Below are 25062 nucleotides of genomic sequence, written 5' to 3'. Positions count from 1 at the left end.
CTGGCACACCTTCCTGTATCAGAAAGTAAGAAAGTGCTTAAGGAATAATGGGGACGTGTTATAGAGACACAGGAGGCAGCTTAAAGGGTTCCCAATATTCATTTCCTCACTGATAACTGTACTAAGGTTTTGTAAGAGAACATTCTTATTGTTAGGAAATATATACTTAAGTATCTGAGGATAAAGGGTTATTATGTCTGCACCTTACTCCCAAATGGTTCAGAGTAAGTATGCGGTGAGGGAAAGACACAGAGGAGAGAAAATATAACCAGACATGACAAAATGTTAAATGACAGAAGTTCTTTGTACTCTTTTTGCAACTTTTCAGTTAGAAATAACTTTTAAAACCTACCACGGGGCTTCCCTGGTGGCGCAGTGGTTGAGAGACCGCCTGCCGATGCAGGGGACACGGGTTCGTGCCCCAGTCCGGGAAGATCCCACATGCTGCGGAGCAGCTGGGCCCGTGAGCCATGGCCGCTGAGCCTGCGCATCCGGAGCCTGTGCTCCGCAAAGGGAGAGGCCACAACAGTGAGAGGCCCGCGTACCGCAAAAAAAAACAAAAAAAAACCTACCACGGGGCTTTCCTGGTGGCGTAGCGGTTAAGAATCTACCTGCCAATGCAGAGGATATGAGTTCGATCCCTGGCTTGGGAAGATCCCACATGCCACGGATCAGCTAAGCCCATGCGCCACAACTACTGACCCTGCGCTCTAGAGCCTGTGAGCCACAACTACTGAGCCCTCATGTCACAACTACTGAAGCCTGTGCGCCTAGAGTCCGTGCTCCGCAACAAGAGAAGCCACAGCAATGAGAAGCCTGTGCACCACAACGAAGGGTAGCCCCGCTCACAGCAACTAGACAAAACCCGTGCGCAGCAACGAAGACCCAATGCAGCCAAAAATAAATAAATAAAATTTTTTAAAAACCTACCACAAAGTAAACAAAGTGCAAAAGAGTCACCAGGAGTTCTGAGGTGCGAAGAGATCTGAGTATCCCTGCTTTAGAAAGATCTGCTGCTCCTGTCTTCTTTGTCAAAATCTGTAAGCTCCAAGACTCCAAAAATGACAGCATTAGAACATACACTACAAATGCCCAACTGCACTAACTTATACCAAGAATAATAAAAAAAAAATAGCATTCACTTCAACCTAACGAAAATGTTACTGACAAAGGCCTTTCTTTTTATAAGTTATTTAAAAGACAAAAAGCAACTTCTCTTTGTGGACTGAAAAGAAGCAAGATCAAAAAATGAAGGAGATTGGTGGCAGGCGTTGGGCGGGGAGAGGGGGTTGGTGAACGGACACTTTTGACATTAAGTTACAGCCTCACAAAAGGGGAGAAAGCCACAGGCCTGGCAGAAGTGGTCTCTCTTTTGTATGTTTATGTGAGACATAAAAATTTTTTCCAATATAAAACCCTAAGCAGCCAAAGAGCTATTCAACAATGAAATGTGCATCTCTTTAACTGCTCACCGTCTAGCAATCTCCTCACAGCCAAGACTTCCAGCAATCCCAGTATCATTTTCATTACACCCAGAAGCAGGGACACCTAGAACTAGAGCTCAACTACAGAAGCTGAGAAGATGGTCAACTCTATCAAGTGTCTGCGGCTTCCCCAAGTCTGTCAGTTTAGTTATAGTTACATCACACAATCTTCATTTAAGAGCCACAGTAAAAACAGCGATTCAATGGAAAAAAATGTTCTCCAATTAAAATGGCCTGAAGTGCTAACTGCTTCACACTTCTTGAAATCTACTTGTATAAAATTAACTTCATTAATGTTAGCAAAGCCACCTCTGGTCACAGCAGTAGTCTGCATAATACGAGATGGTTCCACACCAAGGAGAAGCTGAAGAAGGCCGCGGTAGCCAAGCTCCAGTTACCTGTGATGGTGCTTTCGAGTTATCTAAATCCTTGGAGCAACTTATAGGTTTCCTCTTTCAAGAAGTTATATTGCTTATACAAGAAAATGAAATGGTTCTCATTACATTCTCTCCTAAAACACTCCTGGCCCCAGGATCCTCCCTCTGTCCCAAGCTGCCAGATGTCTCTCCCTCAGACGACAAAGTCCTTCCCCTGTGTCTCTTCTCCATTAGGAGAAGTCAGGTTGAGGCTCTAACTCTGAGTCTACCCCCAGCAGAGTTCAGAATGTAGTTCACCATCAGCCCAGCTTAAAAGTCTTCAAGTTTGTGGCTCACTGATTCTTGGTTACTGGCAGGAACAAGCCCTGCCTCTCCGGGCTCATTTCCCTCCATGGCCAGCACTGACCTTTCCACTCCAGACACACCAACATACACAGGTGTGCACACATGCCCACGCTGCTCTAGGCCCTGGTGCTTTGCAGTGTTCTTTCTGACCCTGCTTATCTAACCATTCAAGCCCCAGCCTTTTACCTGACTAACTTGTATTCATCCTTTATAAGAAACTGCCTTCCTCCAGGAAGCCCTCCCTGACCCAATACCTCACTCCCACAACAGTTAGGCACCTCCTTCCTGGAAGCTTCTGAAATGGCCTGTGGGTGTCCCTCAGTCCCCTGACATACTATAATCAGCAGTTTGTGTACCTGTCTCCCCTGCTAGACAATGAGATCCTTAAGATAAGGGACAATCTTACTGGAAAACACTATCAATGTTTACTAAATAAATCAAAGACTATTCCACAAAACCTTATCACAAACACTTAGTCTCCATTCAAAAGTAAAGCCCTCTAATTCCTTTGTTTACAAATTATTTGTCTATCAACTACACTTCAATAAAATTTTTTTAAATTGCCCTTTCAAAGAACCAGAGTTCTTTAAAAATGATTTCTAGAACGATTTATTAGTGGAAAAGATTAACAGGTATCAACAGGTATCAAAACTTAGGTAAAAAAAGGGAAAGGGAGTTATCCCTGAAATGTGACCAACTACTCTTAACACCATGAATTCATAATTCATGATGCCTAACGAGGTTTGCCATTACTACAGATCACTGCAACATCTGTAGGGGGAAAAAATGCAAGTGACCTAAATCCAAACACAAATCATCAATCACAAAGGTTAGTGACACTTAGGGACACTCCAGTCCAGGGACCCCATAGTGAACTAACGAGGGGCAGACTCAAGAGCATCAAATAGGCATCAGAGGACTTCCCTGGTGGTGCAGTGGTTAAGAATCCACCAGCCAATGCAGGGGACACGGGTTCGAGCCCCAGTCCAGGAAGATCCCACATGCCGTGGAGCAACTAAGCCCTGTGCACCACAACTACTGAGCCTGCGTGCCACAACTACTGAAGCCCACACGCCTAGAGCCCGTGCTCCACAAGAGGAGAAGCCACCGCAGTGAGAAGCCCGCGCACCACAACGAAGAGTAGCCCCAGCTCGCCACAGCTAGAGAAAGCCTGCACGCAGCAACAAAGACGCAACACAGCCAAGTTAAATTTAAAAATAAATCATTAAAAAAATAGGCATCAGGCGCAGGAAGGGGAAAGGCATCCCTCTGTGAGGATCTTCAACTATTTCAAAATCCTATGCTGTTGGAGGTAGAAATAAGGAATCAATAAGCCTAGAACTAGCTACGTAACCTTCTTTTACCCGATCAGTTTCTCAGATTGCTTTAGGGATACACAGCTTTCAAAAGGCAAACTGTTTTCGAGGCTTGATCGCAAATCACAGTCCTGAATGGATTTCCCAGAATATTGTTGATACTTGCCACTGCACATGAAAATATTTCTAAAACCATGTCCTACCTTGAATTAATATTACAACTTAACTTCCAGGTGACTCTGGATTTCACAATGTTAATATTTAAATATCCCAGTGGGCTCTGAGGTGCTGTATTGGAACAACACTTGCTGGGAAGCAGCAGTATCATACTTCTGGGGAATCATTTGGCAAAATACAAGAGATATATTTTTAAGATGTCCATTTCCATTGACCCAGTAATTGTGTATTTTGTCATATATCCTAAAAGAAACAATAAAAAGTAATAAAAATAATAATAAAATCTGGAAAACTGCACTTATACATACATTGAATAGATGCACCCCCATTAAAATTGTTATTATGGAAGAAAGAAAGAACAAATACAAAAAGAAGTTTCATCCCACAGGACAGGCAAACCCGGGGAAGACCTCAGACTCATTCATTATGAAAACCTCGAGTGAAGGGGTTGATTCAGAAAAGTTGGCAGTGAGGTGGGGCAAAAAATTGTTATTATGGAAAACATGTAATCACATAAGGAAATGCTTATGATAATATCTAGTGGAAAAAACAGAGAAACAAAACTGTATATACCACAGGATTACCAAAACATTTTCACAGAGGCAAAGAACAGCCGGCAAAATACAGCAAAATGTTTACAACAGTTGTGTGGGGCAGTTAAGCTAGGAATAACTTCTTTTCTGCCTTTCTGTGGGTTGTTTCTTTGTTACTACTTCAGAAAAAAAAAAACATTATTTTAAAATACGCGTGTGTGTGTGTGTGTGTGTGTGTGTGAGTGTGAGTGTGTGCGCGCGCATGCGCGCGCGCAGTGTACGCAGGAAGGTGGCATCGCAGCCGAGATGGGAGGTCTGCCTGCCCATTCAATACACTGCTCCAGGTCACTATGATTTGGGGTATCACGGGCTCTCAGCTACATCCCTTCATCTGAGATCAGTGCTCCCTTCTCCTTTAGTCCAAGAAATTCCCCGTCTTGACTTAACTGCTACTTCCTGTCTGATACAGGCCTAGAAAGCAGACCGTTTAAGTCAGAGAGCTGTAGGCACAACGGCTCCTCAGTCTTCCCCATATAAAGGCAAACTGCATGTGAAAAAGGGGGTTTGGTATAGAGTCAAAACTTCAAGAAGATGAATAAAAGAGTCTTTCCAACCTAAGAGAAGATGAACACTCTAAGGTGCTACTTAGTAACTAACTGTACAAGCTGAATCTAATGTAAATTTTTAAAGCATTTTTAAACTCATTTGAAAACCAACCTTACATCATGGGAGCTTGATTCTGGCCAGATCCTAACACTACGAACCATTAAAAGAAAGCAGGGGGCTTCCCTGGTGGCGCAGTGGTTGAGAGTCCGCCTGCTGATGCAGGGGACACGGGTTCATGCCCCGGTCCGGGAAGATCCCACATGCCGCGGAGCAGCTGGGCCCGTGAGCCATGGCCGCTGAGCCTGCGCGTCCGGAGCCTGTGTTCCGCAACGGGAGAGGCCACAACAGTGAGAGGCCCATGTAGCGCAAAAAAAAAAAAAAAGAAAGAAAGAAAGAAAGAAAGCAGGAAGACTGACAATACTGACGCTGACATGGACATAGAGCCATTGGACCACTCAGGATGGCAAGGTGGTGCAAGCACTTTGGAGAACTGTGTGGCAGTTTCTTATTAAATTTAAACATACACTTAATTTATGACCCAATTACATACCTAAGGAATGACTGACTCCTAAGAAATGAAAACCTACTGACTACATCCAAGCCTTGAACTGAAATGTTCACAGCAACCCTCTGCCAAAAATTGGAAATGACCCAAAGTCCCACAATGCGTAAGTAGATGCATGAGCTATATTTCCATACAATGGACTATTACTCAGCAATAAAAAAGGAATGAACTACTGATAAATGCAGCAGCACGAATCAATCTGAAAAAATCATGCTGTATAAAACAGGCAACGCTTATTATCTTCAGTGATAAAAATTAAAACAGTAGCTGGGTGGAGACAGAAGTAACTACACAAAGGGCAGGAGGGACCACTTAGGGTGATGAAAATATATTTTAATTGGGTGGTTACGTGGGAATATGTATATGACTGTCAAAACTCAAGGAACTATACACTTGAAATGGGTGTGTCTATGTAAATTACGTATCAATAGACATACGCTAATTTGGCTACGATCCAAGCTAATTTTCATTAAAATTAAGATTATATATTTTTCTACCACATTACAGTGGTTGCAGACAGCATGAAAGGAATACCATTTGCTACCACTGCTGTGAAACTGCGATAATTAAACCCACTGTTAGGGCTAGTTATTTAATAGAGGATTCAGAAGTAAACATGTTTTATACCATCTCACAAATCTGCTTTTTCACATTCTGATGGCTACATTTCAATGTAATAGGCTCCCTTTTTAATCCTGGATATTTTACTGTCTCAGCATTTGGAAGCATTTTACGAAAAAGGGTCAAGAGACCCTTTCACCAGATTGCAAAAGGTTACAAGTTACAAGTGCCTTTGGGATAAGGAAAAGGGCATGTGGGCATGTGTTTGGGGAATGGGAACCGGAACAGCTCAAAAAGTTTTTCTGGACTGGGGGAGGGGAAGTGCAGAGTCAACAGAAACTGGCTCTGAGCCCAGCCTTCTGGCTGAGCTTGCGAAGGCCAGAGGGCTTTAAAGTGATAATCTGATTACTTTCACTGCTATCTGGAAAATGGGTAAATGACACAGGGGCAGGCAGCAAAGATAAGGTAGGTACAGGGAAATGAGCTGGGAGGCGAACACTTCTCAGGATGAGGTTCTAGTGGGCTGTACCAGGAAGGCAGCTTTCACAGAAAATAATTTCAGTAGGAACACTGTACTAGAAGGAGGAACTCCAAACTTAGTCTAACCGATGTATAAAGAATAACCTGGGACTCCTCCTTGGTGGCGCAGTGGTTGGGAATCCACCTGCCGGTGCAGGGGACGCGAGTTCGATCCCTGGTCCGGGAAGATCCCACATGCCGCAGAGCAACTAAGCCCCTGTGTCACAGCTACTGAGCCTGCGAGCCACAACTACTGAGCCTGCGCGCCTAGAGCCTCGCTCTGTAACAAGAGAAGCCACTGAGAAGCCACAGCAATGAGAAGCCCGCGCACCGCAATGAAGATGGGAGGGAGGGAGGGAGGGAAGGAAGGAAGGGGGAAGGGGGAAGGGAGGGAGGGAGGGAGGGAGGGAGGGAGGAAGAATAACCCTACTTAGACTTTGGAAGTTGCAGGTTGGTGAGTCAGCCAGCCTAAATCTCCTGTTCTTCCATCACGCAGGTTTTAATATGTAAGTCTGATACATAATGCATGCTTTATGCCAGCAAAAATTCCTTTATTAAGAGATTCCAAAGACTCCCCAAATTGTTTTACTGAAATATGAATTTTATGGAGGCAAAAGGTTAGAAACACAAAGACAGTGCCTTCTTTTCTAGCCTCATTTACTAGGGACTATGTTAGAGAAGCAGACAATAAACAAAGGGTCTCTGAGGAACCAAAAGCAATTTCAAAGTTCACAGACAAAAGCAATGACACTTTACTTCTCACAGAGGCCCAGTTCCTTAATCAGGGACTTCTTAGCTTTACCTTATACAGCAATAACCTAGTTAACTGGTTTCCCCTATTATTACATGATGAAAACAGACTTAAAGACACATCCATGGTACCAACAGTAAGCAGCAAGTGTCAAAAGAAATCAGGAAAAACTCGAATTAAGGGAGAAAATCCAAGGCTAAAGCAGTTGTTCTAAAAAGCTTTTAAAGCAGTTCTATCCTTCAAAAGAAACCTGTGGATGGCAAATATGTACAACCGAAAGAGGCAAGCAGCTCAGAGCCAGTTCTCAAAGTGACTCTTACCAATGCAAATGTGACCGCAAAAGAAAGCTATTTTGTTTAGGGGCAGTCTCCTAGCTCAGAGCCAGTTCTCAAAGTGACTCTTACCAATGCAAATCTGACCGCAAAAGAAAGCTACTTTGTTTAGGGGCAGTCTCCTAGTTTTCTACCTTTCATGTGTATAACACAATGGTACAAAATAGATGTTACTCCTTTATCTCACCCTCTGTTCTGTCCTTTCTTTTTAAAGACTAGAAAACTCAGAATTGATGTAGATTTTCATGTATATTTAAATGGATTTAGAATCCAGAAACTGATGCATAGGCCAAGGCTGTCTTCTTATACATCCATGGGAACATTAATATATTATTTAATACAGGATAATGATAGTCATGACAATAATTAAGTACCAACATTTTTAAAAGTACATTTTAAGCCTTTGGGTATATAAGTAGGGGATAAAGCCCAACATATCCATAAAATGTGGCTGTCAGAAGAAGTCATTACTGGAAGATTCCAGAGACCTGAGTTTTCATACCATTTTAGTGGCTGATGTGAGAGTACAGAGAAGATTAAGAAACTGGAGGGCAGTATTTAACCAGATGGGAAATAATAAAGGAAGGAGAATTGCTCACAGAATATTTTCATATTCTTGAGGTCAGAAAAGCATTCCTAAGCAAGACACAAACCTGTAAAGGAAAACCAAACTCGACTACAGAAAAATTTTAAACTCCTATGAGAAAAAAAACACCATTAAAGGATAAAGGGCACAATTAAACACAATTAAAGCATAAAGGACAGACTGGGAGAAAATATTTGTCATATGTTTAATAAATAAAGAACATAAAGAGCTCTGGCAAAAAGTAAGGGAAAAAAAACAATATAAAAATGGGCAGAGGGACTTCCGTGGTGGCGCAGTGGTTACAAATCCGCCTGCCAATGCAGCGGACACGGGTTCGAGCCCTGCTCCAAGAAGATCCCACATGCCGCAGAGCGACTAAGCCCCGTGCGCCACAACTACTGAAGCCTGCACGCCTAGAGCCCGAGCTCCACAACCAGAGAAGCCACCACAATGAGAAGCCCGCACACCGCAACGAAGAGTAGCCCCCACTCGCTGCAACTAGAGAAAGCCCGCGCGCAGCAACGAAGACCCTACACAGCCAAATAAATAAATATATAAATAAAGTTTGTCGTGGATTCTTTAAAGAAAAAAAAGGGCAGAGGTCATGAACAAAAGAAATATGGACGGCCAATGAAAAAGGCTCAGTACAGAGAAATGCAAATCCAACAACAATGATGAGTCATATCTGATTCATTAGCAAAAACTAAAGAAGTTTTATAATACTTGTTGGCAAGAAGGAAGGGAAATAAAGACTCTATACACTGTTGGTGAAAATACAAATAAACTGGTTAAACCTTTTCGGAAGGAAAAAAAAATATCTTCCTACTGTAAAAACCGAGCACATACTTTTGGACTCAGTACTTCCAATGCAATCTGATGCCAACATGCCCACGCGTGTGAAAGATGTACAGAAAGAAATTTTATTTTAAGTAAACAAAACAGAGGAAACAACTTAAATGTCTACTGAGCGTTCCCTAAATGCCAGGCACTCTTCTTGGAAAGAAATCATAGGGTCCTGTCAGATACTGCACAGCACTTAAAAGAATGACATGGAAAGATCTACAAGACATAGTTAAGTGAGAAAAGGCTAGATCACACAACATGACCCATGATTCCATTTATATAAAACAAGCCAAAAAGAAGAAAAAGGGGGGAAAAAAGCCTATATATATACACACATCTACATAAATATGCGTGTAAATGTACAGAAAGTGTACTGAGTACGAATGCATAAGGGACACGGGGTGGGGGGGTTCACGTTTTGCTCTGAACATTTCTGAATTTGACCTTGAATTCAAAATTAAATTTAAATTCAAAATCAATTTGAATTTTGCATACCATGATGTATTCATATTATTTTTCTTTTGGCACCACGTGAATCACAATGCAGTGAAGAGTGAAAGACAGACAATCTGGGGCAAACCCAAAATGCCTTGGGCATGTCACCTGATCAAATCAGTCCCTTACTACAAGGGGTTTGTAGCCCGTTTGCCCTCCAAGTCCTCTGTGCGGACTAACTGGAAGTGGCCTCCCAAGTACAGATTACATTCAGCACTCCTGCACTTCCAAAAACTGAACACTGACACACTTAAAACTTTCTAACCTACTCACAGGCATTCAAATACCAGCTAATGCACGAGAACACTGAGTTATCACTTACATGGTGGCATGACTTGACGGCACTTGGATTTCCAGGCTAATGGTAACACCTACGTCGCAGAAAAGCAAAGATCTCATGTTAAAACCAAGGGGTTGGGAATTCCCTGATGGTCCATTGGTTAGGACTCCGAGCTCTCACTGCCAAAGGCCTGGGTTCGAACTAGGATCCCACAGTCCACAGGTGCGGCCACAAAACAAAACAAAAACAAACAGACAAAAAAACCAAACAGTTATGGCCCTTTACTTCCCATGTTACTTACGGCTTAGAAGAAACTGCACTAAATGAACTACCTTCAATACAGGTTCAAGCACCCTATTTGAAGATTACCACCAACAATCTCCTGTAAATTCGGATATTCATTCCTCCCACTGACATCGTAGCCAATTCTTCATGATCTTTTTTTTAATGTAGGAGGACGGAAGAACCAAGAAGAAGATTATAGGAACGAGAGGATCTGAAATCTAATTTTTTTTCCTAAATTGGAAGGAGAAAACCGAGAAACTAATTTCTCAACTTGGCCCTGCTATAGTTTAACGCGAACATGTTGAGAGAAGCCACAATACTACAGCTGAGCGAGAGCCAACATTTACCAACATTTACAGCCACTGAATTTTTTTTAATACTTCTAAAGTGCTACACTACTAAAGTCCTTTTTTAATGGATAAGCAAGAGCACCATTCAAATTTTCCAAAGTGAAAGACTTGAGAAGAAGAAAGAAGACGCTGGGTAATGCACATACACGCCCCACGATGTTTATCTTGGAGTCTAGGTGAAGAGTGTCCTAGTGTTCATCATACCTGTTCCTTCAACTTTTCTATGTGAAATTTCTCATAATATAAAAAATTGGGGAAAGAGATTTTAATCAAATTTATCTGGAGGAGCCTTGGGTTAAGGTGGAAATGAGGATAACAAAAAACATTTACTGCCTGCCTACCAGTAGACCTGAAGATGTACCATACAGGCCAGTAGACCCAAAGGTGAACTACAAGAGGTATCTGCCTATCAACAATACTGCCTTTGCTCACGAGCTTCTCTCAAGAACAAGGCCAAGTGCCCGGCACATAGTAGATGCTTATTAGCAGTATCAACACACAGAGGGAGCCCAGGGGCCTTTCAGGGAAGGTAGAAGGTCACCAGTGGCAAAATGGAAGAAAGAAAGATGCAATACAACCAGAGCCTTAAAGGACCATGACCTTGACAGGAAAGAGACAGAAAATGAACAGGAATGCATGCTGCAGAAGATGAAACTGGGATAAGATCGATCTAACAAAGGGTTTTAGGTAACACTTAAGAGCTTAGATTTTATCCCATAAGCAATGGAGAGCTATGGAAGTTTTGAGCAGGAAAATAACTTTGTTTTCATGAAAGATGACTGACAATAGTAGGGAAGTTAGGAGATAGTACCTCACCCACACTAACCAATCAACACAAGTGCAGATAAACATGGTATAAATTTAAGTACAACAAAGTTGTGCTTGGAGAGCTAAGGGAAGTGACAGCAGAATTTTAATCCAAGTGGTGTCAGGAAAGACTTTTATAAATTAGCAAGGGAGATAAAGAGTAATACACTTGGACACAAACATTCTAGACCCCAGAGTATCACTGAAAACGGGAAGCATGGTGTGCCATGAACTTCAACACACGAATCCATACACATTACAAGTCAGACTCATGACACTTTAAAAAACAAAACACCTGACAATATCAACTTTAGCAAGGACATATCTTGCTGGGAGGAGTGTAGCACTTCAATTATTTCAGAGAACATTTTAGTATTTATTAACATTAAAAATGCATACACCCTCTGACCAGACAACTGAAATCCTAGGTCTATGTGATAGAGAACTTCCTATAGAATGTGAGTTGAGAGATACTAAAATGAGGGTCACAGCTACAGTTGGTAGCAAAAAACAAAAAGCAGCTTATCATCCATCAGCAACAGGTATATAATAATTCGTTTTTCTCAGGGGGAAACAAATTCAATCTCAAAGCATTTCCTCCCTGAGTCCCATTCCAAATGTAAACTATTCTTCGCTTTCTAAGGTAGACAGCCAGCAGCCCTACAGCTTCTCTCGTCTTTGTCTGGGCACCTGTCACTTCCCCTCTTCGGCGTCCTCCTTCACCATCACACCCCAAACACACATACATGCACGCGCGTGCACACACCCACAACGTGGCCTCCTGTACACTTTGCTGTGAGAAGACAAAAACCCTTTTCTGAAGTCAAACAATAAAAGCACCCGACAAGGCTAAGTTCTAATCTCAGCTGCGTTCTTCTCTCCTAGTGCTAGGTGGGACCAGCATCTCGGGGCATCAATAGGGTAGGCCTAGGTGATTCTTCCCCACACTCAAGTTTTGAAAACCAAAAGTCTCTCTTTCTCCCAGCTCTCAATTCTTTTTTATCCTCTAATTAGAATTCTTTCTTTATACTCTGAGAATCTCGCTTTCCTGCTCCTTGAGTTGAGAAACATTGAAATTCAACACCCCCCCTACTCTTCCTCCCCACCTTCCTTTAAACCTTCCTCCCTCCCCTCCCCCACCCCTCCACAAATGTGGGTTCAGTCCCATCAGGGGAAAACCTCAGACGAAATGAGAGACTCAGCAGCGCAGGCGAGACTAGGCTTGGGGTGCTGGCGCCATCCCCCAGTAGCCACCAGCATCCACCAATCTGGGACCCTGCAGTGAGTTTACACAACAGCTGGGTAACCTCTGCCCCATCCCCTCCTCGCACATCAGTTCCCTCCTGTGGGTGTGGACCCTTCCTCTCCTGCACCTTCAGTAATTATGTCAGCCACACTGGTCTTCCCGAGGGCATACTTCTCACTGGGGTTAATTTTTTCCTTGCACCTTCTACAGCATGCACCGCCGGTGTGCTCGTTCCCCCAAAAAAGTTGTTTCTGCTTTGTCTCCATTTATCCATATTGTTCTTGCCAACTTTCTCCTGAAATTTCCCCAAGCATCTCTAACTAGATGGAATCCTTGTTTACATATTAGTAAGCTATATAGTATACATTCTTCCTGTTTTTCTTCTTGAAATAGATATAAGTGTAATGCTTCAGTAATAGCTACTCAATTTATAAAAATCATAATTTTACCTTATTAAGTTGTTATGTTCAAGAGTTACCTTAAAATGCAAAATGAGGCCTGCTGGACCTTGATTAGAGATTTCAGTTTAACTACTGGTTCCTCTTTTCATTTGAGTACCCTGAAAAAGGGGCTGGCCGACAACCCCGAAAACCTTTACCCAGGAGAGAGAAGGGTCAAAATCTGTACGCCTAGACACCTTGGGGCACAAAAATATCATCACTGAAATCTATACAATGGAGAAAAGTGGACTCAACTCCAGCTCCGCCTACACCCCACACCGCTTCAGCCTCTCCTCTCTCAAAAGCTGAGACTCTTAATTGGTAAAATAAAAGAATAAACTCTGCTTTGCAGAGGTATGTGAGAATATATACATTTAGTTTACACACTTTAACATTTAAATCTGTTTTTTAGCAGGCCAGGCACTCAAAAGTGTGGTGCTTACTACCATGGAGAGAATTCCACAAAGACCTCTCACTAAGCACCCACATTCATGAAGAAGGTAAATTTGAAGGGACTGTAGCTTTCTATTGAAATACATGGTACTAAGATGTTTGCTTTGTCAGACGTGTTCCCTCTTCCTTAAAGCATACCTAGGGCTTGCCTGCTGATGGCCTTGTAGCAAAAATCCAAAAACAATCAAAGTGTGCCAGGCCTATTACCAAGAAACTAGCATAGCAACTTTATGTTGAATAGTCACTGGAGATGTCAGGTGGCATGGATGAAACACACAAGGACTACTCCTTACAGTGACACCCCAGCCCATCTGTCCCAGTCCCTGACCGTGTACACAGGCCAACAAAATCCCTTGCTTCATTCCACAGGGCCCCAGATCTCTGCCCCAAGGCAGGACAGGAACAGGAGAAAATGCTAGACAGATCTGGAGTCTCTAGTCAAGGTGCTGACAACTAGGTAGACATCCTTAGGCAACCTCTGCAAAGACAGGGAAATGGAAGGACTAGGCTGGGTGGACTCTTTCATTGCTCCAGGGGTGACCTTCTACCTCCAAACAGCCGATCGCCCCTAGAAGTGCTCAGTAGATGATGAGCCAAATCCTATGGGATGCACTGACAGTGATTCACAAAGTTCCCTAAAGGCACTGACAAATACACGCTTTCTCTCTCCAGGGGCACTTTAAACTCCTTTTGGACAGTAATCTTATCTCTTGTGCCCTTTTAAAGGTTCCTGAGACTGCACAGAATGCTTAAGCATTGTAACAGGTATGCAAAATCGAGTGGGTCTGCATTGCCCTGGTTTTTCTGCGAGTCAGCTAAACTCGGACATTCAAGGGGAGGAGAGGGACCAAAACAAAATTAAATTAACTAGGACATTTATCAGGTCAAACGTTAGTCACCTTAAACAGGGAAAGGAAAGCAACATCCGATTACCTCCTTCCCTCCAGCACTGTCTCTTTTCCTCACTAGCATCAATGGAGAGAGAAATGCAAAGCAATTTTTCCAGTACCTTTTTTTCTCAAAATTAAGGCAGTCGGTTTTTTTATCCCTACAAGCTGCTTGTTGAACATTCTGTATCTATACAGAAGCACTAAACAGCCTCACCATTGCACTCATTAACTTTTCTTCTTATAAGAAAATATCCCCAACTGCCCCAAAGCCCCACTATTCGTGGCTTAATTTGCAAACCCCATTAGATGAAAAGTACCAGAAAATTGCCTATCCCATTTCATGCAGCACCTTTCCCATAGCACTGACACAAGCAATTAAGCTAATACGTCTGTATCCCAAGAGGAGGAAAGGGGACAAAAATCTCAACTTTTCTACACGGAATGGAATTTCCCCACTACAGAAGCAAGGTTCAGAGAGTGAGAGAAGGGAATTGCAATGCAGTTAAGTTCGCTATTTAATAATACAAGACCATAATCAACTGCAAGTCCTTGAACTTACATTATGCCTTTCTACTGGGATGCTCTTGTAATTTCAAATATGTTACCATAAAATCCTGGCCATTGGAGAGAGGAGACTGGGGGGAGGAGGGGAGAGATAAAATGGACTTTAATTAAAATATGAATAATCCAAGTCCAGCTAATTCAAAGCATCTGACTCCAACACCTAGTCAGCTGGGAAACAGCAGCTGCTTCCAATTACAAGTGATTTTGAATTAACCGGTATCAGTACCTAATGAAGAAGCTGTGGATGTGGGAAATTTTCCGATTCAGCTGTGCACTCGGCCTTTTGAAAGAAAAGAAAGGAAACGACAAAGATCCAAAGGCCTGTCTATATGACCTCTTTCTAGGTCAGGACAAAGTTTTCCAGCTTGTTCTTGTCTTTGCCTCTGACCCCCAAGGGCTAGCGTTTGTGCTGCCCCTTGCACTGTGCTTCTCCATTCTTGGATCCTCAGCCCAGACACGTCTTCACAAGGGAGACCCGACAGCTCTTTCTGCTGCCTGCACACCTCCTGCTGCTCTGTGACCCAGAGGCTGTGACCTCAAGTCACAGAGCCCCAGGTAACCCAGCAAAACCCACTTTTAATCCTATCACACAAACTGGGAAGCCAGAAAGGCTCTTGCAGTCTGGTGGCCTCTCCAGAGACCATAAGTCAAAGGTCTAACCAAAACCTACTATGGCCCAGAGACTAGTACCAGCAGCCTCCTGTGGAAAGAACATTCCAGAAGGACAACCGGCATCCAACTGCAGGTGGAGCTTTAGACCATCAGATTGTCAATAGCTTTTTAAGGGTTCCACTGATGCGATCAGGGAATTGGAAAAAATAGGAAAGGAAGGGCTTCCCTAGTGGCGCAGTGGTTGAGAGTCCGCCTGCCGATGCAGGGGACACAGGTTCGTGCCCCGGTCCGGGAGAATCCCACATGCCGCGGAGCGGCTGGGCTCGTGCACCATGGCCGCTGAGCCTGCACGTCCGGAGGCTGTGCTCCACAATGGGAGAGGCCACAACAGTGAGAGGTCTGTGTACTGCAAAAAAAAAAAAAAAAAAAAAAAAAAGGAAAGGAAGAGTGGAAACCTCTAAAATCTCCTTCTTAGATCCTACGAAGACTAAAGATGCCAAGGATCACCATGAAGAGAAAAAAATCCAGAATCAACAGTGAAGCAACAGAATTGCTGGCTCTGGTCTACTGAAGTACCCGCTTTCACACATAAAGACGCAAGTTCTAAAATCTCCCTTTCCCGTCCTGGGCTGCTGTGTAATAAACCACTCTGGAAAGATCAGTACCAGACTGTGTTAAGTTACCTGAATGAAGGCAAATTAATTTGGATCTCAGATCCCAACTGGCTGCTGAACTGCCCTTTTCCCACACATTTCCTGTTTTACAAATAGCACACGTTTCTTCAGAACAAAATACTAGATAACACATAGAAACCTTTAGCTTTCCTGTGAACATACACAGAATCACAAAATTCTCTAGTTGACCAAAAAAAAAAAAAACAATGCACCAGTTTCTTCATTCACCTTTAAAGAAACATGCAAAACAGTAAGGACATACCTGAAATTCTCATAAAATGCAAATAAATAAATATTTCAGGGCTTCCCTGGTTGCGCAGTGGTTAAGAATCCGCCTGCCAATGCAGGGGACACGGGTTCGAGCCCTGGTCTGGGAAGATCCCACAAGGCGCAGAGCAACTGAGCCCATATGCCACAACTACTGAGCCTGCACTCTACAGCCCGCGGCCCACAACTACTGAAGCCCACGCACCTAGGGGCCGTGCTCCGCAACAAGAGAAGCCACTGCAATGAGAAGCCCGCGCACCGCAACAAAGAGGAGCCCCCGATCACTGCAACTAGAGAAAGGCCGCGCGCAGCAAAGACCCAACACTGCCAAAAATAATTAAAAATTTCACGTCAAAAAATATTTTTAGGGGGCTTCCCTGGTGGCGCAGTGGTTGAGAATCTGCCTGCTAATGCAGGGGACATGGGTTCGAGCTCTGGTCTGGGAGGATCCCACATGCCAGAGAGCAACTAGACCCGTGAGCCACAACTACTGAGCCTGTGCGTCTGGAGCCTGTGCTCCGCAAAAAGAGAGGCTGCGATAGTGAGAGGCACGCGCACTGCGATGAAGAGTGGCCCCCGGGCTTCCCTGGTGGCGCAGTGGTTGAGAGTCTGCCTGCCGACGCAGGGGACACAGATTCATGCTCCGGTCCACGAGGATCCCACATGCCACGGAGCGGCTGGGCCCGTGAGCCATGGCCACTGAGCCCGTGCGTCCGGAGCCTGTGCTCCGCAATGGGAAAGGCCACAACAGTGAGAGGCCCGTGTACTGCAAAAAAAAAAAAAAAAAGAGTGGTCCCCGCTTGCCACAACTAGAGAAAGCCCTCGCACAGAAACGAAGACCCAACACAGCAAAAATAAATTAAAGTAATAAACTCCTACCCCCAACATCCTAAATATATATATATTTTTTTAAAGATAGAGAAGGAAAAGATATAAATATTTTGAAAGAGATACAAAAGGGGGGAAAAATGAAACAGTAAGTTCTTCAGTGAGTAGTCCCACAAGAATGAAATTGATCTTTCGGAATTCAAAACCAGGGTCCTACTAATTTACATTACTGCTGGAAAAAAAATGCTTCAAAAAAAATCCTTAAAAACAATTTTTTAAAGAACACAACCATTATGTGAAGATCACTTCCTTACTTTTATAATTAAGAGCTGGTCCCAGTGGAGACACCGGTGGGGATAAATAATTGTAGAAGAAAAGATTATAAACACATCCTATTTAAAGCCTTTAATCCTTTCGTTATTCAATTCAGCATATGTTTACAGAGAACTCACTATGTGTATTCAATACTGTTAGCAAATTAAAAATATTTCTTAAAAGATGACAAGTGAACGTGAGTGTGGTGACCAGGAAATGCAGTTACTCTTACTATGAGGAAGCTGCAATGTTTCCAGGCAGAAGGAACTCCCCCCACTCCTACACACACACACACACACAGGGAAATGGAGCAAGTAACAAATGAAGACCCACAAAATCTAGTAAACACCAACTGTGAATCGTCCAACTTCCTTCTCTGTAAATAGCGACTTACTAGGTTTTGTTTCACATACTGATAAAATAAATCTTAATGTAGTATCATACCTTTTAACCTGAGCGAAAAATCATTAAAATTCTTCTTTTGGGGCTTCCCTGGTGGCGCAGTGGTTGAGAGTCTGCCTGCCGATGCAGGGGACACCGGTTCGTGCCCCGGTCCGGGAAGATCCCACATGCCGCGGAGCGGCTGGGCCCGTGAGCCATGGCTGCTGAGCCTGTGTGTCCGGAGCCTGTGCTCCGCAACAGGAGAGGCCGCAACAGTGAGAGGCCCGCGTACCGCAAAAAAAAAAAAAAAAAAAAATCTTAACACTTGAGAGAATGATTTTTAAGAACTACTGTGGAGGTTTGGGGGGCGGTAGGATCTGGGCTTATGAATTCAGTGACGGTGTGGCAGCAATAATAACGTAGTAAACAAAAAAAAAAAGTAAAATGGCCAGACACTCAAAATTAAATGACATACACATACTATACTACTTATGACCCCCATTTTAAAGATTAAAAAAAACTGAGACACAGAGAGATTAAGTAAATACCAAGAGTCAGAATTGAAACCCACGGCTCGGCTGCATAACAACCAGGCAGCACTGCCCGCCCAGAAGACGACAAGCACAGCCTTCAAAGCGAAACAAGAGTAGGATTCAAACCTCCCCCGGGGATGGGGGCCGGGGATGCCGACCCTGGACCCCTTCCCCTGCCTTGTTTCCTCAACTGCAGTTTGGGGGAAAATAGCCACTTCACAGGGCTATGGTAAGGTGTGAATAGATAAAACACTGTTTCATAAAACATTTAAGTAGGTACAAACTCATAGTAGCTACCATCCAATAGAGAGCTTCTTTTTTAAAAGACATATAAGCTTTCAAGATGAGTTCTGGATAGAAACCAGCAAAACAGCAAGGGCCCTACACAGAAATCCCTGAGACTGCTCTGTGTTTACCAAATGAGACATGACAGAGTTTGGGGAAACACATAACATTATACAGACAGTGCATTATAATAACTAGTCTTTAAGGAAACAGCAGGCTTCCTTCCAGAATAAAAATTAAAGAACGGTCCTCAGAAAGGAGAGCGTATAGGACATTGGGCCAAAAGAGGCTGCTGGAAGCAATGCTTATGAGGCTTTACAATCCCATAACTGTTTTTAAACATCTTTCAATTGGGGGAGAATGACGAATGTGGTCTTCAGTCCCTGCTGCTTCAGCAAGCTGGATCCCCTAAAGTGAAGCTTTTAAACTTTTTTTGGTAGAAGAGATCTGATGACAACTCCCCAGTGCACGAGAGCTGCTCTGGTTGTGACACAGACGTGAAAAAAATGAGAACCACTGCACAAACTACCCACAAAAATCAAAGCTGTCCTAAACCCTTGCGAGGACACAGGACCATCCGCTGAGAGCCTTCGAGAAATGCAGCATCTCAAACCCCACCGCAGACCTGCCGAACGAGAAGCTCCCTCGTAATAAGATCCTTGTGTGATCAGCGTGCAGCGGCCGAAAACCTCCTGGAACGTTATTTCGTCTCAATCCTGGACTCCTTCCCACATCCTTCCCCACCACGAGAGCACAAAATACGTAACTGGACAAATAACACAAAGAAGATAATAAATACTTGTAGAATTAAAGCTGAATAAAGCGAAAGCGACGTCGAGCTACACATGTCTAGGAAGACAGAAATCAGAATGTTCCCATCATACATTACGACTTCTCAGCTAAGGAAAACTCAACTGTACGAAGTTCCACTGCTTTTCCAAGTCAGAGCATAAACCCAAACCAGAGCTGAGCACCTCTACAACACGTTTACTGTCAAGTCCAAAAGTACGGTTTCAAGTTCCAGGCCCCAGGACACGTCAGCCTGACAGCACTTGAAACCGTTAAGCTTCTTAAAGCACCAATTCTATACCAATGAAATGAGAGAAGATTGTCAGACTACCTAATAAATGGTTAGGATCAAATACACGAAAACACCCAAAAAAGATCCTGAGTAAATCGTTTCCTCAGTCAGAAGAAAAGCGCTAGAATCTATGAAAGTACGAAACAGTGTTTTCCTTTTGTACAGAATTCCTCGTCTTTAAGGGTCTCAATGCTCTACCGACTGAGCTCGCTGGGTGTACCAATACCTTGTGTCTTTAAAAAAAAAAAATTTTTTTTTATAAAAACACACACAATTACACAATTTCTGTGACTACTCAGGAATATCAGGAATAAAGCTAAGCAGTCTCCTGGCAAAACTCAATTTAAGGCCCTGTCACCAAACATTAAATGTACCTCTCTTCAACCTGTGAGGTAAATTCTCAGTTTCCTTCCTGTTGACAATCCAGGCCTGACTGGACCCTGCCTGGGCTCTGGACCCTGCCTGGGCTCCGGTCCCTGCAGTCAGCACTGCAGACACACATACAGACCGCCTGCATAACAGGGAGGGTTTCCTCCCAAAGGCGCTCGCAAATGTACACGTTTGTGAACATGTGCAAAATCTCCAAGACCAAGCAAATGACCCATCACCCAAGAAAATGCTCAGGAGTACCTCCAAAGTACACTAAAAGGTTAAAAAGCCAACGAGAGAAGGCAGTTATCAAGTCAGAAACTTCACTTTTTATAAGAAGTTTTACAGTCCAGGGGCTTGGTCTAGGGTTGGGGGTGGAAGCAGGGGTGTGACGAGACAGAGGCCACTTAAGGGTTTTCCTCCTCTAACAAGAAACAGGCAAGCACCTAATAAAGGGGCAACAAGAGGTGACGGCTCAGCACATCTTCTGATAAACTCTAGGATGTTCCCCAAACACAGGCCAGACACGGAGGCCTCAAATTTCCCAACTGGGGGCAGCCACCCGGCACTTTCCACCTTGCCGGCCACGGGCACACGCCTGACTTGAAAAGACTTAACAAAAGAGTTATATAGCCCCAACTTCCTTGACTTTAATTAAACTTGGCTTCCACTTCTGAAAACCCCTCAAGTTTTTATTTTGTTTTGTAGCCCCACTAATGCTTTTCATTGAGAGATGCTGTGAAAAGGAGAAGCAAATTCTTTGCAGCTGCATGTGAGCATCCTGCCAACTGAAGCACAGGACGAAGCACTCCCATGTTAAAAATGTCCAACTGAGAGATTTACAAACCAGCAGGGGGGAATGGACGGAGGAAGGGAAGACGTGTGCGTGTGAAAGATCTGCAGAAAGCTCCCTTTTTTGTTTTTAAGTCCCAGGGGCCTCTGAAGGCTTGTCATGCTTCAGCGACTGTCACCCCCTCCCACTTTACCCCCTTTCTAAAGCCACCAGCCTTTCCAGACACATTCTGCACAACCACTTTTTAGCTGTTCTTTCTTTCACCCCCTTCTCCGCAGGCCTCCCCCAGCAGTTCAGCCACAACTGGATAAATGGAAAAGAGAAGAGGGAGGAAGCGACCATTTTCCTCCGACCAGAGGAAGCCCAGAGTTAAGCTGCACTCCTGGCAAGGAGACGGACAGTCCCCTTGGCAAATGAGCTTTTTTCGTTTCTATCAGCAGCAGCAAGATAACCACGGTCAACAACAATCAGAGCTCCAAGCTGACGAGCTTTTTGGTTGTGCTGCTGAAGCGCTTATGCAGGAAGCCCTAGCTGTGCCCTTTCAAAAGGCTAATTCTGGTCAAATGTGTCACCCTAGAGGGTCTGGAGGCTTTGGTTGAAATTTCTACATCAAGGGGTAGGTCCAGAGAAGGGAAAGAGTGGCGGCACCGCCCCTCAGCACAGGGTCCAGTGAGCAGATAGTTTCATAAGCAAAGCTTTCACTTCCATCCACCAGCCATCCACCCTCTGAGTGGGGAGGAGTCCATGTCCCCCCCATTTATACCGTGGCCAGAGTATAAACGACTCATCCCTCCTCTGTCGCTCTGGGGCTAAGACACAGGAGTTCTGACCCAGCAGCATTCTGGGGGGCCATGCGAATGTGCATTCCACGGAACCACTTTCCTCATCTGAACCCTCGGATGAATGGAGCTTACTTCCAGGGCCCCAAGTAACACGGCCACATCCTCAGAATGTAGGTAAAACACACAGCCCTCTGGGGATCAGCATGCACACAGCCCAGCAACCTCTGATCCCATCCAGACGGGTGTACGGTAACAAAGAACTGTCAGACTAACAGCCAGGAGGCCCCGTAAGGTCCTCAGTAATGAAACCAAGGTGAAATCTCCTTCCTACATCACAGCGGACTTCTAAAGGCAGGAGAGCCAATGAAATATCCTCCCATAAAGACTTTCAACAGCAGGGGTTGAAACAACCAACCAGAAAACTCACCAGAATCGGCACACTCCATTCTGAGTATTCGAGTCCGTCCACATTTTTACTATCGTTTGAAACCTGATTCTAACAACAACGTTCAACCTGGACTGTTTCACCACTGTCGCCCTGCCAGGGAGCAGGCGTTCCCTCCTCGGCACCTGAAGCCATTTACATCAGCTGGTTAGGATTCAGCCGCTCCCTTCCCAGTCGCTGGCATCCCCAGGCCTTTTGCTTCCCCTCAAACAGATCTCTGAACCTCCACATGGGAAAAGCAAAGCCAATGAATGCTACATCTGATGCTGGTGAGCTGCTCCCCTAAGATTTTTCTTTGGATGGGTGGAGGGCGTTGAGGTCAGGAGAATGACACTCCAGGAAGCTCAGGCTCTGTGCTGAGCTCACCACCTCTCCCCACAGCCAAAGGAGAACGATTTAACTAATCATCTGCCATCCAGCAAGCTGCAATACGTCAGTATTAGTCCAAACCCTCCACCAAGCGGCTGTAAGAGAGCGACACTGATGTGCAGCATAAGGGAACACAGTTACACCAAACAGAACACCTCGTCTTCCCTCATGGAGGCATCTGCATCCCATTTTACAGTGCAGAACGCTGAGGCTGGCTCTCAGATGAGGCCCAGTGATCTCCCAGGGCACTCAGCCAGTACATGGCAGGGTGGCATTGAGAGCAGTTTCCTAGGAGGCAGGCAACTGAGGTCTCCAGGAGTGGTGCGATGATGTTCACAAAGACACACACGCTCCATCAGATTATGGACTCACAAAATTGTTTTAAAACAGACGATGCAGTACTTCCATATAAGCTAACACAAAAACACGTTTCTGCCTCATAATGTCAATAAAAGCTTGTCATTGATAAGAGACTCCTAAAGCCAAAATATACAACACACACAGCAGCCAGGAGAAACAGGTGAGGCAATGCGGTTCCTGAAGGGCAGCCAAGCACTCTGGGTGGAGAGCGAGGCCCAGGAAACTGCCGTTTCCTTCTGAGGCCCTAAGAGGTAGTTTTTTTCCCCCAGGGGCAGAGGATGTGGAACTCACTGTTTGCTATTTTCCTTTTCATTACTACTGTTCCAGGGTGAGTGTCACGGTTGCTGGGAGGGGCTGCAGGAAGAAAGTAAAAAATCTAGACTGATGTTTGACTTTATATGCAAGTTCACTGTATGAGTTAAAATATGCTTGTCCAAGACCATCCTCTCCCTTCAAGAGAGCTCTTTTCAAGGGAGGACATACCAGGATCCCCAAACTCTGCTTAATCAGTTCAAATACCACATGGGATTCATCGGACCCATTTGTCCTCTTGGGCTCCAGACACTCTGTAGGGTAAAACGTAGAGACATAAAGGAATTAGGAAGAGTAGATGTGACAGTTATTTGAGATAAAGCTGATCAGTACTGACCTTTAATTTGGAGACCCTGAGCCTCGTGCCATCTTTTTTATGAACATGGGAGAACACTTTGGGACCTTTCCAGCTGGGAGGAAGGAAGCACCGTTATTCATCCCCGTTGGCTAAGAGACCTGACAAGCTCCGCTTTTAAAACCTGTACAGACTGGCTACCACCAGTGCCCTCCGATTCCATGAGGCATGACTTTCAGACAGACCCCTGAGCTGAGAAGGGGGCTGAAAATCAATCAGGTTAAAATGAAAGGGACGATTCTACACTATCCCGTGACACACCATGGATGCAGGTCCCTCAAGGGACTAGACGTGCTGCCATGGCTACACCAGGTCCCTAGGGAAGGGGGTCAGCAACCACTGAGGAACCCTGCAGGGATACCCCCTAAGTGGCTGGAAAGTGACCTGTCCACTGTCTCCTTCTGTAGCCAAGAAGTAGGCTTCACTTCTGTATCCACAGGGAGACTTGAGGACAATTCCCAAAGCGATATCACTTCACAAAATAAACCCCATAGAGCTGGATCTGGAACATTATTGCACAGATATCTGAAGTCCCAGCTGACAGTCCTATATCTCTTTGGAGCTAGGAGGATTATTAAGGCTTTAAAATTCAATTACAATTATGGGACTCTAAAATAACAAGAAAAACTCTAACCAAAAAAAAAAGAAGAAGAAGAAGAAGACCGCAAACCTAAGTCTGAGATGCAGAACGAAAGGGACATGAATTCAGCACCCCTGCCTTGTCCAAGAGCGGGTCAGTCCCACAGCACAGACGGGGGCAAGCAACTGTCAAAGACAAGGGCTGGGTTGGATCCGGCCAACATTACAAGTACAACCAACTGGTCCTGTCCCTTAGTCTTGTGCTTTTAAAGGGCGGTCGATGTGCCAACTATTTTAAAGCTCCAACACACTAATTCTGTAAACAATAATGGCTACAGCCTGCACACTGCGCACTGGAATGGATTCCTCAACTTGGCCTCATCACTTATGCAGCTGATGAAACAAACACTGACAGCTTTTTTGCATTTGTAAAGGCCCCACAGCAGCTGTGGTGATCCCACCATAGAGCAATGAATTAAGCCTGAAACCCAGCTGGGTCTGAACAGAAGCCTTTTTTGCACAATACAGCAAGACTATCATTGTTAACCTAGGCATTATTGGGAAATATTCTGCATTACATTATAGGGCAGTTCTAACTCAATTCGTAAAATTAGCTCTAATAAGCAATTTTAGTAGGAGGGATGTGGCATTTGCTTTTGAAATGGCACAAGTATGTGTGTAGGCTATAGGTAACACCACACAAAGGCAGCCTGGCAGAACAGAACACAGATTTCCAGTTAAACAATGCAAAGTTTAAAATAGCAACTCCTTAGATATTCACACACATATACACTCACTCACTCACTCACACCTACCACCTTCTAAATTGAGGTGGGTATCTTACCTTGCAAATTCTTGGTTAGTTAGCCACTACAGAGAAAATAGTGAATACAGCCATCTGCCCTTTAGGTAAGGCA

The 25062-nt window shown here is 44.3% G+C and overlaps 1 protein-coding gene across 12 annotated transcripts in view; it reads right to left on the bottom strand.

Annotated features, from left to right (window-relative positions):
* JARID2 (jumonji and AT-rich interaction domain containing 2) overlaps positions 1-25062 on the bottom strand; it is a 241473-nt gene that overhangs the window by 197988 nt on the left and 18423 nt on the right. The window lies entirely within an intron of this gene.

This window comes from Stenella coeruleoalba (assembly GCF_951394435.1).
Source record: "Stenella coeruleoalba genome assembly, chromosome: 10".
NCBI lineage: Eukaryota > Metazoa > Chordata > Mammalia > Artiodactyla > Delphinidae > Stenella > Stenella coeruleoalba.
Note: the sequence above shows the minus strand (reverse complement) of the source record. Positions and strands in the feature narration are given on the sequence as shown.